General features: G+C 46.5%; 1 protein-coding gene across 4 annotated transcripts in view; it reads right to left on the bottom strand.

Moving 5' to 3' along the window:
• Positions 1-17,631, bottom strand: part of NTRK3 (neurotrophic receptor tyrosine kinase 3) — a 369,790-nt gene that overhangs the window by 65,668 nt on the left and 286,491 nt on the right. The window lies entirely within an intron of this gene.

Below are 17,631 nucleotides of genomic sequence, written 5' to 3' on the forward strand. Positions count from 1 at the left end.
CATGGAAGTGGCTTGGTGGCTGGAGGGCCACTGAGGAACAGAAATGTCTAAGATTTCATATTTGGTAATTTGTGTTGCTTCCACATAACCTTCCCATGTAACGTCAAAACTATAGCAAAAGCCACTCTCTGTGATGTTCTGAGAATAAAACACTGAACAAAAAGCACGTTTCACATATCAAGGATAAAGATTCAGGAGAGCTGTGGTCCATGTAGATGCTGAGGCAGGTCTGTAAACTCACCCAACCAGTGAAAGCAGGAAGGGGATGCGGGTTCGTACCCCGGTCCAGGAGGATCCCACATGCCACGGGGTGGCTGGGCCCGTGAGCCATGGCCGCCGAGCCTGCGGGTCCGGAGCCTGTGCTCCGCAACGGGAGAGGCCACAGCAGTGAGAGGCCCGCGTACCGCAAAAAAAAAAAAAAAAAAAAGTAAAGTAGGAAATTTACTATCTCTTCCCTACTTCAAATGTGAGTTTAGGATGAAAGCCAAACACATTATATCATTGCTTATGGGATCTGGCCCTGCTCACCCTCTGACCGCACCACCGACCCCTCTTCCACCTGCTCCTCCATGCCCTCCACTCTACCCCGCTGCTCTTTCTTCTCTTCTCACACATTCCAAGCTCAGTGCCACCTCAGAGCCCTGACAGAGTCCTGACTACCTGTCCCCAAATGCCCACTTTCCGACCATTCAACTGAAAGGGACACTGGATAGAAGGGACACTTCTATCACAAGACACTTGTTTAAACTTTCATGCATAGCACTGCTGCCATCGGAGAGTCGTCTTACTGACTTATTTGTCTGTTTATCCACTGGCTCCCCAGTGGAATGAGAGCTAAGGATCTTTATGTCCCCATCAGAACTGTGCCCCGGCAACTCAAGGGATAGATGAGTGACCGCATGGGTGGTTTTTATTATCATTATTCCACAGGCTCCTGTGACTCTGAAAATCTCCAGTGAGAACTGGAGATTGAGCACCATCCACAGTGGCTGTGGCTTCAGCAGAACCAAATTCTGAAGCCAAGGTGGACATGCTAATTATGAAGCCAGGGCAGTTCCCAGCAGGAGGGCAATCACAGCTCTGAGTCAACGTAAAGCTTAAGGCCACAGTCATCTGAGCATAGATTCCACCAGTAAACACAAGAATGTCAAAGTTACTGAAAACCAGAACCTTAGGTTTTCCGTCTCCCCTGAAATCCCATCTTCTCCTTAACCTGAGTCCCTGCACCCAAGTGAGGGCTTGATCACAACGTTAACTCATTAAACCACTGACACAGACAAAATAGCGAGCCATTTCATCAACTGGGAAGTCCTGAACTGCATTGCAATTAGGTGGGTTCTGTGAACGTCTGCAAGGGTAATGGCTAGGAGGAGGCCAGACATGGAACCTCACTCCATCTCTGGGACACAGGGTGGGCATCCTTGTATGGGCCAGCATATCCTGCCACAGCTGCCAAGCTGAATCCTCAGCAGGGTGGGAGACTGAGGATGAAGGGGTTTGCCTACTGCATTTCCCAGATTGCACCCTCTACTAGGCAGCCACCAATTCTGGCTACAAAGCAGCCAGAATCAAATGTGCACAGAAACTGAGTTCAGCCAACACTCACAGTAGCGGAAATAGGTGGTATTTTGCATCCTTTATGAATGTAAGTTCATCAAGATCTGGGTCTCCTTCCCAAACAAGATTGACCCAGGACCTCCTTCCAGGGGAACCATAGAAAAAACTTTCCCAGTGTAAACTGACTCATTCTCAGTGACTTTGTTCAATACTTCGCTAATGAAACAAAAAGAAATTCCCTCTCTTCAATTCTACTTATCTCACTTTTATTTTTCCCTCTGTCTTAGATGAATTGATAGTTTTTTTTTTCCAAGGATAACCTCTCCACCCAAGCTTTCATCTTCAGTTTTTTCCATCTACTTTTCAGATATTGTGACATCTAGTATTTACCTCTGCTCGATATTATAAATCTCTCCTTCCCATTGACTTCTCACCTACAGAATAAGGTTTCCCCATTCCTAATAAAAAGCATTCATTGACCCTACTTCCCCTGGAAATTTCTCCTGTGCCCCGCTTCATCACCAGGTTCATTGATAGGGAGTTTATCTACTTGTGCAGGCTACCAAGCTTCAGCTCCCTATTTATTTCTCAAGCCTTTAAACTATTCCTTTTGCCATTTCACTCCCTGACCTGTCACAAAGTCATGGTGATCTCCCGATACCCAAATCCAACAGCTTTTTCTTCGTCCTCATTCAAAACAGATGAATCCCAAGTCCTTCAGGGTCTGACCAAAGCTCACCTAAGCTCTCTCAATAGCTATCTTGCCCATGACTAGCGGCACTCACTTGTCTTGTCAGACATAGATATGATCAGGATTCTGGAATTCCAGGAAGCAGAGAACACACAGAGACTTATCATAATATTGTGTATTACCTCACTGTGCATGGCCATTTCAGTGACCAGAGCTGAATTCTCTTTGCAACCCTGATGCATAGCCCTGTGCTTTGAATTAAGTTTAGATACTCATTCAATCCTGGAATATCATTAAGAGAATGTGTGCCACTGAGGCAGAAAAATCCTCAGTGAGTCATATGGGTGAACTCCCAGGGAAACCGGAAATACTCCTTCCTGGGAGATCTTTCAAAGGAAAGGAGCATTTAATTAATGCCTTAGTTAACAACTTTTGAAAATGAACAGCTATTTATCAAGCACACACAGTGCTGAGCACGGTGGCATTAGCAGTTTTGCAGATCAGCGCACCAGCTGCAGCAGGGCCTGGGGAAGGGGAGGGGGGCGTTAGGCAGGCAGGAAGCAAGCCAGACCTGAGGTGGCTGCAGTGGCAGGGCCGATTCCTGGGTGTGCACTGGGCTCTCTGCTTCCTGGGCTGGGGTAGGTCCTGCCGAGGGCATGACTGGATGAAATAAGCAAGAAATGGACACTAATATATTAGTGAGGGCACCAGGCCCCCTTTGGCCTGGGCATCAGTGGCTGCTCCAATCACCTACAACTGCTTTTTTGCAATCCCATTGCAGGGAGGGAGAAAGACGGTCTCTTGGAGGTCCTTCCCATGCTGTACTTCCTTGATTCCCAGCTAGCCTGGCTTCCAGAAGAATGCCAGAGAGCCTCATATGGTGGGCCACACATGCCTGAGTGGGCTTCCAGGGCTGGCATCCATGGTCCCTCCCTCAGCCTGGCAGATAAGAAAGACTAGCACCCAGGGATCCTGGAATACACATGGCATCTTGGCAGCCGCCTCTAACAGATGACCCATGAACAGCTTGCCTGGGCTGTAGGTAGTGACACAAACCTAATTGCACTCATTGGTCTCCATTTCAGTGCTCCTCCCAGGTCCAGTTTTTCTTTCCCTTCCCTGTTACCACCCGATCTCAATCCTTAATATCACCCCCTTATGCTTGTCTGTGCCTCCATATGTTTGGGTTCTTTCTGGACCATCTGCTGTGCTGTCCATGTACCTTTCCTTTCCCCAGGACCTCCTCTCTAGCAGATTAAGTGCCCAGGAACTCAGAAGAGGGGAGGGTCAGTTTCTCCTCCTGGTCAGCCTCTGTCCCATGCTTACCCCAGAAGGACACTAAGGGCCCTTTTAGGAAAAGAGGAGGGGACTCACTGGAATCCCAGCATGCTCTTTGCTGTCACCACTGAGAGCTACCACAGAGAAAACATGGCTATCGCTTGGCCTCCAAAGCTGCAGATTTAGATAATCTCATGATCAGTCTCTCTGCCGCTTCATCTTTCCTGTTGCTATTTCCTTGAATCTGCTCCAGCTGGTTGACTTCTCTCCAGTTTGGGCCCCGCTTTTTTGGCTGGAAATGTCTCGCTCTGAATCGTCTGTGGCCTTTCTTACAGCCAGCTTCAATCTCTACAGCTGTGCCCCACTCCGTATGTTCCCAGGTGGCCACCTGCTTAAAGGCCAGGGCAGGAGGTCAGGGTACATGGGGACTGCCTCCCAACCCTCACCCTGACCTTGAGAAAGTCAAGCTGCCACGCTTGGTCAGCCATCTGTACGACATATGAGATTAGAGGCTTCACTCAGAATCCCATTAACATTTCTGGACTGTGCAGCTCAGAATCCCCAAACGTAAAACGTGGCAAGACTCTGGCCAGAAAAGCCCTTTGGAGAGCAACATTATGGGAATACTGGCAGTGCTCTGAAGTCACCTGGGCAAAGGTAAGGACCCCTACACTCACCAACTTTGTATCCTGGGCTCTGAAGACATCATGTTCCAGAAGGAGATGGCTTCCCTAAGTTAGCTCTCTGTTATAAGAAGACAGCTGTCTTAAGGAGAGCCCACTGGCTACTTCTGGGTTCTTGGGGAGTCTCTAAATACCCAAGGCAGGGATGCAGGGACACACAGCGCCTCTGGTGGGCGCTGCTGCTCAGTTATCCCCCTCATTCAGCTTAGCTACCAAAAGTATGGAAATGCCTGCTGTTATTTATAAGAATAGAAAAATCAAACAAAATAAGCCAAGTTTCCAAACAGTAAAATAAAGATGGTATATCCACACAGTGGAACATTATCCAGCCATTAAAAATCATGCTGCAACTCTGTGCTTACTGAGGCTGTGGAGAATCTCATTCTCATATATTATTATTGAGGATACACATCAGTATAACCTCATATGGGTTATAGGTACAAAATAGGTATACCAAATAGCCTGTGGGGATTATTTGGTCCTGTATTAATGTTGTATTTAGGTTCAACCACATTTATTTAGGTTTATTATATTTTTGATCAATCCATTGAAGTTATTTGTAAGAGCAAAATATTATAAAGAAATTAAATGAATTTGGGTACACCAAGGCAATGGAATAGCATGTATCTCTAAAAAAAAAACAATGAGCAATTTCTCTCAGAGCTCCAAAAAGCTTGCAGCGGGAATACTATAAAGCACAGGATAATATGTGTGATATAGTTTTACATGTGCAAAATGGAGGAAAAACAAGAGCGTATATTAATATTCGTTTAGATATAATTTGTTTAGATATAATTCATAAGGACACACAATAACAGTGGTTACCTGTGTGGTGATGGTGGTGGTGGTACAATGAACCTGCAGATGAGGGACAGGTGTAGGAAGAATTCATGTATATATGTAACATATATATAAAATATATATTATATATATATAATAACTGAGGTAAACAATACCTCAATAAAGTTTGTATATAAAATCTTTATTTTATATCAACATATTACATATATTTATTATATATATCATGCATATAAACTTTATTTTACATATATATTTACATATAAATAAACTTTATTGAGGTATTACCTACCATAAAACTCACCCATTTTAATGTACAATTCAATGATTTTTAGTAAATCTACCAGTGACACAACCATCACCATAATCCAGTTTTAGTACATTTTAATCACCCCAATAAGATCTCTTGGGTCCATTTATAGGTAATCCCCATTTCCAACCCCAAAACTAGGCAACCACTAATCTACTTCTTGTCTACATAGATTTGCCTCTTCTGGACATTTCATAGAAGTGGCATCGTGCAAAATAGGATCTTTCGTGTCCTGCTTCTTTCACTACTTAGCATATTGTTTTTGATGTTTATTCATGTAGCATATATTAGTACTCCATTCCTTTCTACTCTTGAGTAGTATTCCATTGTTAGTGTAACCCATATTTTGTTTATCATCAGTTGATACACATTTGGGTTGTTTCTACTTTTTGGCTATTTTGAAAAATGCTGCTATGAACATTCATGCACAAGTTGTGTGTGTGTGTGTGTGTGTGTGTGTGTGTGTGTGTGTATATGTGTTTGAACCATGTGAATAGATTATCTATAAAAAGTCTTTAATATTGCAAAAGATTAGTTAAATGGAACATGAAACAATCTTATAAAAAAGGAAGTAGAAAAGCAATGGGTGGGTGTGTGCATGTGCACATAGAATGATTTGATTCTTTTTAATAATTAAATAAGAACATAAAAGAGATTTGAAAGGCAGAAAGCTAAAATGTTAACAGTGTTGTCTCTGGGTGATGGGACTGTGGATAATTTATGTGTTTGTGTGCTTTTCTGTATTTCAACAAATTGTCTACTGTGAATATAAATTACTTTTGTAATCAGAAACAAACCACAATGCTATTAGAAGTAATACACCACCATACCCATTCAATTTCTCCAAGGTCTTTACCTCTCTGTTGCAGAAAGATACCCTCCCAATAGTCCCCACATAGGGGAGGGAAGAGCGCATCCTGTCTCTCTCTCTCTCTCTCTGTTTAATGCTGGTCACAGCATCCAGAAAACAGCAGATCCCCAATAAATACAAATCAGTTTTGGAGACCTCAAGATCAGTCTCCATGGCAACCTGACAAGGGCATGGCACTATATGAGCACCACCCCAGCGTGGAGATGGTCCAGCACAAAGAACGCCTGACTTGAACAGCCCGAGGCTGCCAATGGACCATAGTATTTATCTATGTGCCAATGGGATCAGGCTTCCCAGACTCAAGAGGCAGACATCTCTCGAAATGATGGAACATTGAAAGTCTGAACTGATCATCCTGATTGTGGGTTCCCTGAACTGCCATTTCTATTTATACAGCTGCAAACAGATGTCATGATTCAATATTTTCCAGAACTACATTTAAGAACTAAGTGTCCTTCCTCTATGTTTACCTCATTCACAATTTCATCATATTGCTTCATAATTACTCATTTGTCTGCACCAGGCCTGTCCCTTACATTTGTAGGAACTGTGACAATAGAATAATTAGAAGCTCACATCTCACATGTTCAAAAATTCAGAAGTCATAAATCAAGCTAACATGCTCTTAAATAAGGTACATCCTACCTTCCTACTCTATTGAATATATTTTCAGAATGACCTGAAGAACCAGGTACAAATTTAGACATCTCGGGCTCCTTGGAGTTGGGAGTTGGGCCATGCAGTGCCAGAGAGCTGGCCCCGGCTTGCTTCCTTTTTCCATTGCACAGCCAAAGAAGCGCCAGGCGCCCCAGCCTGAGCCACCACTCACCCCTCACTCACACTCCCCTCTGCCCCCAAACAGCAGCCCCTTGGCCAACTCTTGGGCTTTACAGGGCACACATCTGCAGTGAAGCCCACCCTTAGGAGAAAAAAACAACAGACAGGCCTGCACGTGCCCTGGAAGTGGGCTAAGGACCATTTTGGTATGGAATTCTGGTTTAAGCAACTGCAACTTTATCTAGTAGGGCCATGGGACAGGGGCTGTGGATGCCATGACCCTTGGACTCCTGGCAGCTGAAAGAGGGCCCTGAAAAGTATGAAAACCCTCTTGCCCAAGATTAAGGGATACCAATCTGTATTCCCACTACACTGGACTTCTTGACCTTGGCATTACTGACATTTTGGACCAGGTAATTCAGTGTTATGGGGGCTGTCAGTTATGGGGGCTATACCCTTATTTGTGATAATCAAACTCCCTGGGAGACAAGTCACCCCTTCCCCCAGTAAGAATCAATGCAATAGACTGTGAACCTCTGGAGGGCATGAAATACAACTGCTTCACTTAGTGGCAGAGTAGATGCCACTCATGGTATAGAGCAGATGTCCAATAACTGTTGGGAGGATGAATCAATGAACCAACATCAACTCATGACCTCAGAGGCATTCTTGAAAGATTCTCTTTTCCTGGTGAGGACTGTGAAATACTGGGGACAAAGGACACCTCAGAACAAGCTGAGAGCTGTTCTTGATCCCCCAGATATAAATGATAAATATGGGTTATAAAGGTAAAAATGCTAGGAAGCATAAACACGGTGTCGTGCGCCCAGGACCCCAAGGACTGGACAACTCCCTCTGTTTGATGCCTGTATCGAGTTGACCCGATGAGGCTCCTTAAGACCTTATGCACTTCATGGTCCAATATTTCTCCACCAAAGCTGCCCAGGTTAGGTGAATGAGGGAGGGGCCAGGGTCTCTAAACATAAATAGACACTCCTAAAGGACCTGGTAGAACACTGCTAAGCCCTACATGTTCCTTAGACAAATCCAAATGCGATGCACAATGAGGGCTATGGTGCACATGATGAGACTTCCGACCTGCAAGGTGCTGATTGCAAAAGCTCTTCATCCCCCTGACAATTATTCTCCCTGTCCTCACCATTGGGATTTTGCAAACCCTGTTCATGCTGAGTCTCTTCAATTGGCTAATAATATTTATTGCTGCATCAAGCCCACGTTCCTTCTCCAGAGCAAGCACGCACCCAACCTCCCAGTTTTCTTTATAATAGATGAATTCCTTCTTGTACGGTTCCCACATTCCTAGCAACCGAGCATACATGGTTATATCCATTTGGATATGGGTTGGCACTTTAGGGGCAGTGGTGATGTTTGCATGAAGAAATGAAGTTCTGATGGAGTCCGACACTTGCAGCAAAGTGCATAACTGGTACCATTCACTGGTACCAACGGGACCTAGACTTGATTTCAGAATCTGCTCATGCCTCAGTTTTCCCTAGAGTGGCAGGTCTCAAAATGTGGTCCAAATAGCCCTGGTGGCCTTGAGACCCTCTCGGGAGATCCACGTGTCAAAACTATTTTCCTAGGAATACTAAGATGGTCTGTCTTTTTGTTCACTCTCATTCTCTCACAGGTATACGAGGAGTTTTTCCAGTGACTTCCTGACATGTGATGGCATCATTGCTCTGACGGCTAAATAAAATGTGTGTGTGTGTGTGTGTGTGTGTGTGTGTGTGTGTGTGCGCGCGCGCGCACGCGTGCTTCTGTTTTCCAATGTTTCTCAGTTTTAATTTAAATTACAGTAATTGGAGATGAATATAACCCACATAGACAAAAACTCTTCAAGGTCCTTGTAATTTTTGAGTGTAAAGGGTTTCCAAGACCAGAAAGTTTGAGAACCACTGTCCTAGAGCAAGAATGCTAGTCATACTTCTACAGCATTGAAAGTAGGGAGTGGGAAAAAAAATATTTGGGAGACCTTTCTGCGAGGTAGAGTAAGTTACCGAATATAAAAATAAGTACACTTTCAGAGTTTTATAACAGGAGTGTCACTGTGACATTTTAACTGCAAAATGTTCTCTAGGTTCTTCGAAGTGGAAAAAAAAAAACAAGTCTAGAAAAAAAGCAAAAGTATTAATATTTTCAGTAAAAGCAATACATCTTAAACACAACATTGCTTGTTTGGAGGTTTACCGATGATCTGATTTGCACCTGGACCAGCCTCAACTCAAAACACCCCCAACCTGTCCAAAGCTTGGCTCTATTTGTTGGCATCCCTGAGAGCGTCAATTACACTTGCAATTTTAAATTTGACTGCAATTTTGAAATTATCAGTGGCTTTCAGTTACCCATGCTATAGAATCAGGATGTATTATCAAAACGGAAGTAATTTTGTTAAAATCTAAACAACATCACTGAGGAAAATAAACAGATGAAAGACCCCATTCCCTCTAGCTTTAACACTAATCCTTCCATCACATCTGATTTTCCCTTTTTAAATTTAATTCCTTATCCCCCTTCACATAACATAGATGCTATTTTCTTGCCACCCTCACCCAAGTGCTTAGGTGTTTTGACCACATGGCATCATTCATACGTCCAGTATACCTAGAAGAGGAATATGACAATTGGCTCCATTTTTTAGATGGAACAACTGACACATGAAATCCACCTTCCAAGATCAACATGGCCAACTGATGGCCAGGCCACCAACTGCTACCCAAGATGCTACCTACCCCTACTGGAGCGGGGGACCCCAGATCCTTGTTTGAAGAGGCACAAGCTGGAAGCTGATGGTGCCCTGGATGGGGGCATTTCTAGAAACTGCCTCTCCCTGACTCACATAAGCAAAAGCCATGCATTTTCTTAATTAAAAGAACAATAATAATAATCATAATAACAGATAAGGAGAGGTCAAGAGCATGTCACCAACAAGAAAAGTTTTACCATTTCAAGGCTGGGGCAGATGGATGGTGAACTACCATCTCAAGCCCAGCCACTTTTCTACATCCAGCTTCCATCTTCTGCGCTATAAATAATTCAGTTTTCTTTTTTCTTAAATATCACAAAACCAAGTCGGAATCTTTATGTGAAGGATTCTGCTGTGTCCCTCTCTTCCTCCTCCTCTCCCTCCCTAGCCAGCCCAGGCAACTCCCAGAAGAACGACCCCTCAAGCTTTAACATTTATTCTTTGACATTTCAGACTATTTGTTAGGCAGAGCTGCCTTCTTGAGATCAAAGTTGGAAAATCTTGCCAAGAACTCCCACTTGGCCCTGTCCGACTGTGACAGCGAGGGTCTATTAACCTCCAAGCATCTGCTTCCTTCCTCTTTGGGAGAAATCCACCCACCCTCACCCAGAAGGGCAGCCATCCTCTCCCTCCTCCACCTTCCCCAGCACTCCAGGAGGGGGCAGAGGTCACCCTTCCCACGTGATACACTAAGACACTCAGCACAGAGAGACAGACCCCAGAACCAAAAGATGTCCCCCACTAGCAGACAACAGTGACTCATGGGGACATGGTATTCGGGACACCTGTCTGGGTAGGATCTTTTATCTGAGGAACAGCAAGCTCAGAGACAAATATGGAACAAGGAAAGGTAACTTACCCAAGTCATTTTGCTGGCTGTAGTGCTGAGACTGTTGCCAGCTCTTCACTGCCACGCACTACTGCTAGATGAAGCCACCTCCACCCGCCTGGGAGGGTGACCATGTTTAGGGCTGAAGTCTTAAGCTCTCACGTGAAATGACTTACCATTTTCTTCTGAGGCATCGCAGTGAAGGGTTCCTGCACTTCACAAGAGCACCTACCCACCAGCTGCCAGAATCATTTCTTCCTCCATACAAAGCCGAGGGCCAAACTGGGGGACCGAGCCTAAAGCTGGGCAAAGATGTCAGGGTGTTGTGGTTCATCTTTTTTGTTTCTCTCTTTTTTTTTTTTTTTTGTGGTGGTTCATCTTGATATAAGAGGTCAGTGGTTGACTAACCCATCTTGCTTGGTTCTTCTTCAAAATGCTTCTGCCCACATCCTGACCCAATGTTACCTAGAGTGTATGCATGAGTCTATTTAGAGTGAAGAGAGTTTTATGTTCAATTAGATTGGGAAAGAGGTAGGATAAAAAGGGTTATTTAAAGGAGGACTTCTCAGAGCCTTTAATATCCTAACATGCATGGTAAACACCTACAAGAGGTTGGCTATACTATACAATGCTCTCCAAAGTTATTTGATGGGCTCTTAGCATCTTATGAAACTAGAGGGAAACATTTCCACAGCCAAGGAAAAGGAGAGCGCTTGATCCTTACAACATGATTTACTTAATAACAAGTTGGGCATTCAAATGAAGACAGGACCCCATTGTAGAAACTGAAGCTTTCCCAGAAAACTGATCAATCTATGTAGGGCAGTAGTTGGTCAAGTGGCTGACCCACAAAATTACTAAGATGGCCAAAGATACCATCCTGAAAATGCACAGTGGTGTCATTCTGGTCTTTTTAATGACCAGACTGTCCATTTGGTATCAAAGGTACTATGCAGCAATTGCCTGTTATAATACCAGGAAATGTCAACTTGACAGCCATAAAGATCGAACGATTCCATGAGTCATTCACACATGAACTCAGAATTTCAGTTCTCGCAGGAAAGACATTCTCAGAATATATTCTTTATTCATGGTGCCTCTTCTACCCACCCTCCCCCCCAGAGTCAAGTTCTCACTGGCTGGCTCTGTATCTGGCTCTCTCTGAAGCAAAAGGCTTTGGTCCAGAGCTGTGGCTCTAAGATGGGAGTGACAAGAGAGATCCTGGCTGTGCCCTCTCAGCCAGTGTGAGTTTTCAGAGACCTAACGCTCATGACAAAAATTGCTTTGAGATTTCCTCTCAGGTTCTCTGTCACATGAGTCTTTTTCTCAGAATTAACAGTAAGAGAAGGCTGACACGTTGGTGTATATATAATACGTGGGCTGGACTTAGCATCTAGCCTGCATTCTGGAATTTTCCTTCTCCCCAAGATTGCTTGTAGGAGGGCCCTGGGAGAGGTGCCTACATTGGTTGGCCCGTGGGACACAGACTTTAGGACTTGTCCTTCTTGACTGTGGAAGCAGGAGGGCAGATCTTGGAGAGAGTTTGTCTGGCCAGTGCTGAGAAGGGTTGGCAGTGAGACAGCGTTTGTAGGTCCAGGGGTCTCCTGTGTTATAGAATCTAAACCCTCTCAGCTCCAAACTCAAGGACATTCCATGTCTCCCTGCTCCCAACACCCTCGAGAACCTGGCTGTGTGCAGTAAATATCTCCCTAGGCCTGTCCAGCTACTAAGAACCATGGCACAGACTGCAGACAGATGTCATTCCTCCAAGAGCACCCGGGACCCCTTCCCCCCAGCCCCACACCTTCTCTTCCCCTGAGAAGTCCATCTGGGAGTCAGAATCACATGATCTTTGGCCAAAGGCTAGTACAAACGTTGCAACATAATGGACATTGCACTGCAATTTTAAAACATTATCACGAGGACCGAAACAGACCAAAGCTGGTGTGTGCTTCAGAGTAAAAAAGTAGGTGGCATTTCAGAGCTCTATAAAAGAAGTATCACCAGGCAATATTTGAGAGCAGTGAAGTCATTTTACAGGGGTTAGGTCCTTGACCTTCTCGCTGCAGAATAAACATAGGGACAAGACAGGAAAGGCTTGTCCCTTGTCTTTTGAAGGGAAGTAGGCCGGTTGCTCCATTGAGGTCCCCAAAGGCCGAACCAGGCTTCATTTTGCTGCCATGGTAACAGCACATGGGAGGTAGAAACGGGGAGGGGGAAAGAGAGCTCCATAGACAAGCTGGGTGTCACTGTCAGCCACCAAGGCCTCCGCCATTACTCACTCAAGTCAGGCTTGATGGAGTTTTTCCGAACTGACATGACACTCTGTTCCTCAAACTTGGATGGAGCCACAAGTCGGACACAACCCTGGAACTCATACCTTTGAGCAGCCTCAACCCTTGGTCTTCAAACCTTCTCCATAGCCATGTGGGCCATTCTGATAGACCTTCCAAACTCTCAGACAGTGCCTGACATGGCTCTTAGGGTGTGAAGGGAGAACTGCTCTTTCCCTCTCAGAAAAGCCAAGCTCCATTCTTCCTGCCTTATGCCACATGCCCCTCCCTCCACTCAGCCAAATCAAAGTCAGGTTCATGGACATCAGAGCAGCCTAAAGCGGCTCCTATTTGCAGAGGGTCATGGGAAGACACGTGATCCTGAGAAGCCCAGGGCTGCCTCTGGTCTGAGTAGGAAGCTCATACATCCCGTTTTCCATGCTTGAGAGTCTCACCAAAGCCCTCAGTCAGGATTTCTCTACAGCTCGGCTCTTCCCTGGGAACCTGGAAATCCTGCCTTTCTCCTCTACCCAAGTAGTTCCATATTCCTTCCCAAACTGGACCTGCACGGACCTGGCCTTGCCTTTGGCACAGAATCTGAGTCATCAGCATCCTCTGTGTCCCTCTAGGATCTGTGCTTCTCAGAGATCCTCCTGCCTTTCTTGTTTCTTTCTTGCACAGGAGCCAAACAGGCTGTAGTCAAAGGCTAACCCCAATATCTCCCTCACTCTCCCCAGTTCTTACCATGCCCCACCCCCAAACCTGCAGGATATCTGAGCAATGCATCTGCCTCCAGCTGAAAGGCAAAGGGGGTGGGGAAGGAAGAGCTACTGCTCTCAGGTACACACCCAGGAGGGGACAGGGTCCTGATGGAAAGAGACGAAAAGGCAGTGAGGTCTTAGGCCTCATCACCCACCCAATCTCCTCCCCGAGCAAGCAGAGCTTAAGTCCCAGGGGCAAACTGGGGTCACTTTATCGAAGGAGAAATTGGGATTAAAATCCTACCCTCAGAATCCTGATGAAATTTCCAAACCACGTACAAAAGCAGACGAGAAACCTGATCTCTTGCCAGCAAGAGATCGTCAACTCCCTTTGGGTTCAAGGAGGCTTATTTAGCTCTGGGATATATGATTAGATCTTGGCTGAGGTTTTCTTGAGAGGTGAGCAGGGTTGGCACGGAAGGGGTTATGGGATTTCTAAAGGCAAATTGCAGAACCAGAGCTATACAAGGCAACTGAGGCCACAGGCCGCTTCGCCCGCTCCCCAGCAGTACAGTGGGGATGTCAGGGGTGGGGCAAAGCTAGGGGTGCGGGGGAGTAGAGCTTCAGGCCTCCTGGAAAATTCGGATGCAGACCAGGTTCCCCTGAAGCTCCCACCCTCCTCGCTGCCCTGTCACCTCCTCCGCTGTCACACGGAAGAGTTTTTCTTCTGCCTTTCCCAAAGGAGCCTCAGGGCACCCAGCAGCCCTTCACCTTCACGCCTCACCATCTGTCCCTCACTGCCACCCTCATCTTGCTCTCCATTTCAGAGTCACTCTGGAGGCCACCTGTGAGTCTAGCCGGAGTCGGTAAGCACTGAAGGAACAAAGGCCCTCTGCCTAATCCGCATCTGGCGCAGTCCAGGAAGCTACACACAATGACGTCAGCCTGCATTGATCTGCCGGCTCCCCGTGCTGTTTCCACAGCATCAAACCCTCCCTGGCGTCTAGTTCCTGTATCTGAGACGCTTGAGCCTCTGCTCAGGCCTGGCCTTGACCTGCAGGAGCTGGGCAGAGCCAAGGGAAGTGTCACGGCCCAGCCCTAGGCTGAGGTCCCACCTGCGGCTGGGGAGGGGGAGGATGTGGTGACTGGGAGCTTGGCTACAGAAAAGAATTCCCACGTAAGAAGGGAGAGACATGGTAGCCCAGAGCCCAGCTTCTTGGCTTCCAAATTGAAGATGCTTGGCATCTGCTCTTTCCCTGGGTGAGAAGCACATGGCCGAGCTTCCACACATCAGGAGGTCTTTGAGGAAGGGTGAAGAAAGTTCAGATGGGGGTGCAGAAGTCAGGCAAGGATCTTCCTTCCATTACCTTCCTGCCTGAAGCTGCTCCCACTTGCCCAGACCTGGGCAGCCTCACCTACCAACTTGAGGATCAGGTGTGTCTGTCTCAGCCAACAAGTCCTTCTTGACATCAAAGATGCCACCCTTGTCTGTTTGGGGATCTCACCAACTGAAAGCCAGATGATTCATCTTAGATGTAAGAACAACCACACTTTCAGGCATCAAGGGTCACCAAATGCTAGAATGGGTGAAGAAGGAGCGTGGCAGACGTTCTTTTCAAAGTCACCCTGTTTGGGTATTTCCAGGAGGAAGTTAGGGATAGCATCTAGCCCCAAAGACCCCTGAAGGACTTCACCTAGGGAGCCACGGGGAGGCTATGGTTGTGGAGACCCCAGGACTGTAGCTTTCCAGGAGCAGAAGATGGGCTGCTCTGTGGGGCAGCTGAACAGTCAAGAGCACCATAAGGTCAAAGAGACCCCATGTCAGTCCTGGCTCTGCCACCCACAGCTGTGAAAACCTGGCCTAGTGATTACTAACTCTTTCTGAGCTTCAGCTTCCTTATGGGTCAAATGTGCCTGGCTCCGAATAGGTGCTTCATAAGTTCGACATAATGATTTTTACTAATGCTCCCCAGGAAAGCCCATTCTTTGGAGCTTGGCAACCAGTTCCGGGATCTGGTCACACAACCCTAGTGAAAGACTCAGGTCCTCTCCAGAGCATGTCCCTGGAAGGCCCTACAACTGAGTTGAGCACTGTCCTACAGCTTCTTAAGGGTACAGTGAGTTCCCAACCCTCTGAGCTTCAGGGAATAGGGTTCAGAACCAGGGCCCCTCAATCACTCCTTCCAGAATGAAGATTCAGAGAGCACATGGCAAGCACACTGGGTTCATGGATTGAACCTTTGCCACGAAATCCCCTAGGACCAAAATGTAAGCTCAAGTCCAATAAAGCCACTGTGAAATCCTGTGGGTGAGATTCCAAATACAGAGCTACACGTCTTGTTGGTCCCCTGAGCCTCCCTGCCTGAAGCCAGTCCAACCCAGCATCCCTTGGTGGGCTGAGTTCCTCTCTCCAGGCTTCCCCTGTGCCAGCTCTGACTGCCCCAGAACCTCTAATGTTGGGGTAGATGCCATGGGACTTCAGGGTCCAGCAGGAAAGCATGGGGAACAGAGTCCTGGACACTCAACACAGCTCCCCAGTCTCAGCCAGTCCTCATTCCTCCTGGCAACTTTTTCATGCTTCCCTGCCTTCTGCCATGGTCTCTTCTGCTGCTTTAGACCTTCTCAACGCTCTTAGATGTTCTCACTTGCAGCACAAGGCCTTGCCTTACACTTTATAGGCAAAATAGAAGCCACCAGACAAGAACTCTCTCACTCCCTTGCCCACCCCAAACCTCTAAACCCTCATCTTTACCTCTTCCTCCTGCTGCACCAGGAGAGCTCTCCCTCCATGTGGCTGATCCTTCCTCCTAAGGATGGGTGCTTTTCTTTCCCATCTTCCCAGGGGCCGTTTCTATTCATCATCTTTTCTCCCATGCACTGGCAGGCTCTACGCATCCTGATAAAACAAAACTTAAATATCTCTACTTATTAATAATGAAATTCTCCCTAGAATCCATGCAGCCTGAAGGTCCCAAAGACAGTCTCAAGCCTTGGGGCATCCCTGGTCCAATCCTGGAACCCCTGAGAACAGGAGAATGAGGAGCTGGGGCAACCCCCTACCCAGGCTACTCTATAGAAAAGGAGCATCCATTGGTGGTGAGGTGAGGTGAGGGCTCAAACCAATCTAGACTTAAATAAGAGATTGAGTAAGGGTAAGTAGAAAAAGCAACAACCTAGCCGAATCAATCCCTGTTGGACTTCCACCTTGAGCTCACCCACCTTACTTCTGCATGCCTCATCTCTACTTCCTAAGTAGGAAGCCCAAAAAAAGCCTACTGAGACCAAGGGAAGGGTCAAAATCCTCCCAGCCCCCGACTTCCTCTCTTGTTCCAAATCTCCTACATACAAAGTCCCTTTGTCCTAAAAGGAAGACATTGTAAGTTACAGAAGGCATTTCGACCCTTCTAGCTGGGTCAGGGCCCAGGAACCAAGGGCAGACAGATACAGCCAGCTCATCTAAGCATTTTAGCCTCAGTAGGACCCCAGGACTCTTCTGTCTCTCCTTTTCTGGTAGCCCACATGAGACCTGACATGAGAGTTTGGCCTACCTTAGTGTGTATGTGCCCAGGGGGGTGGGGGCAGGGGCAGGGGGTGGTCTCTGGGTGATCGGCACGTTGGCCTACAAGCACAGACCCTCATCTTCCTCTGAGCAAGGTCACTTCCCCAAGATCCATAAGGGAGATATAAAACCACTCCAACCAAGGGAAAAATCACACTGGCTTACTGGTGCACCAAAGATAAAGGATCCCACTCCCAGACCCCTTTACACATCAGCTCCGAAGAAAGAATCTCCATAAGCCTTGGCTGTTCGGAAAATAGAAGAGTCCCCAGCCACCGAAGAGACAAGGGTCTCAGTAACCTGAGTTGTATCTGAAAGGGTCAGGTTTGAACCTGGCTTCTGTCTCTTGTGCTGTGTGACCCTGAGTGAACCATTCAACTCTCTGTGCCTCTAATTCTTTCTCAGTAAGATGAGGAAACACTTCACTGTATGGACTCAGCCTGTATCTGGAGGGGTCTCAGTGAAAGCAACCAATGGAACAGATTGTAAAATCCTTTGCAAACAGGACTTGGCTAAGAAACTTCTTTAAAAGAGTAA

The sequence above is a fragment of the Kogia breviceps genome, chromosome 3 (genome assembly GCF_026419965.1).
Source record: "Kogia breviceps isolate mKogBre1 chromosome 3, mKogBre1 haplotype 1, whole genome shotgun sequence".
NCBI classification, from domain to species: Eukaryota; Metazoa; Chordata; class Mammalia; order Artiodactyla; family Physeteridae; genus Kogia; species Kogia breviceps.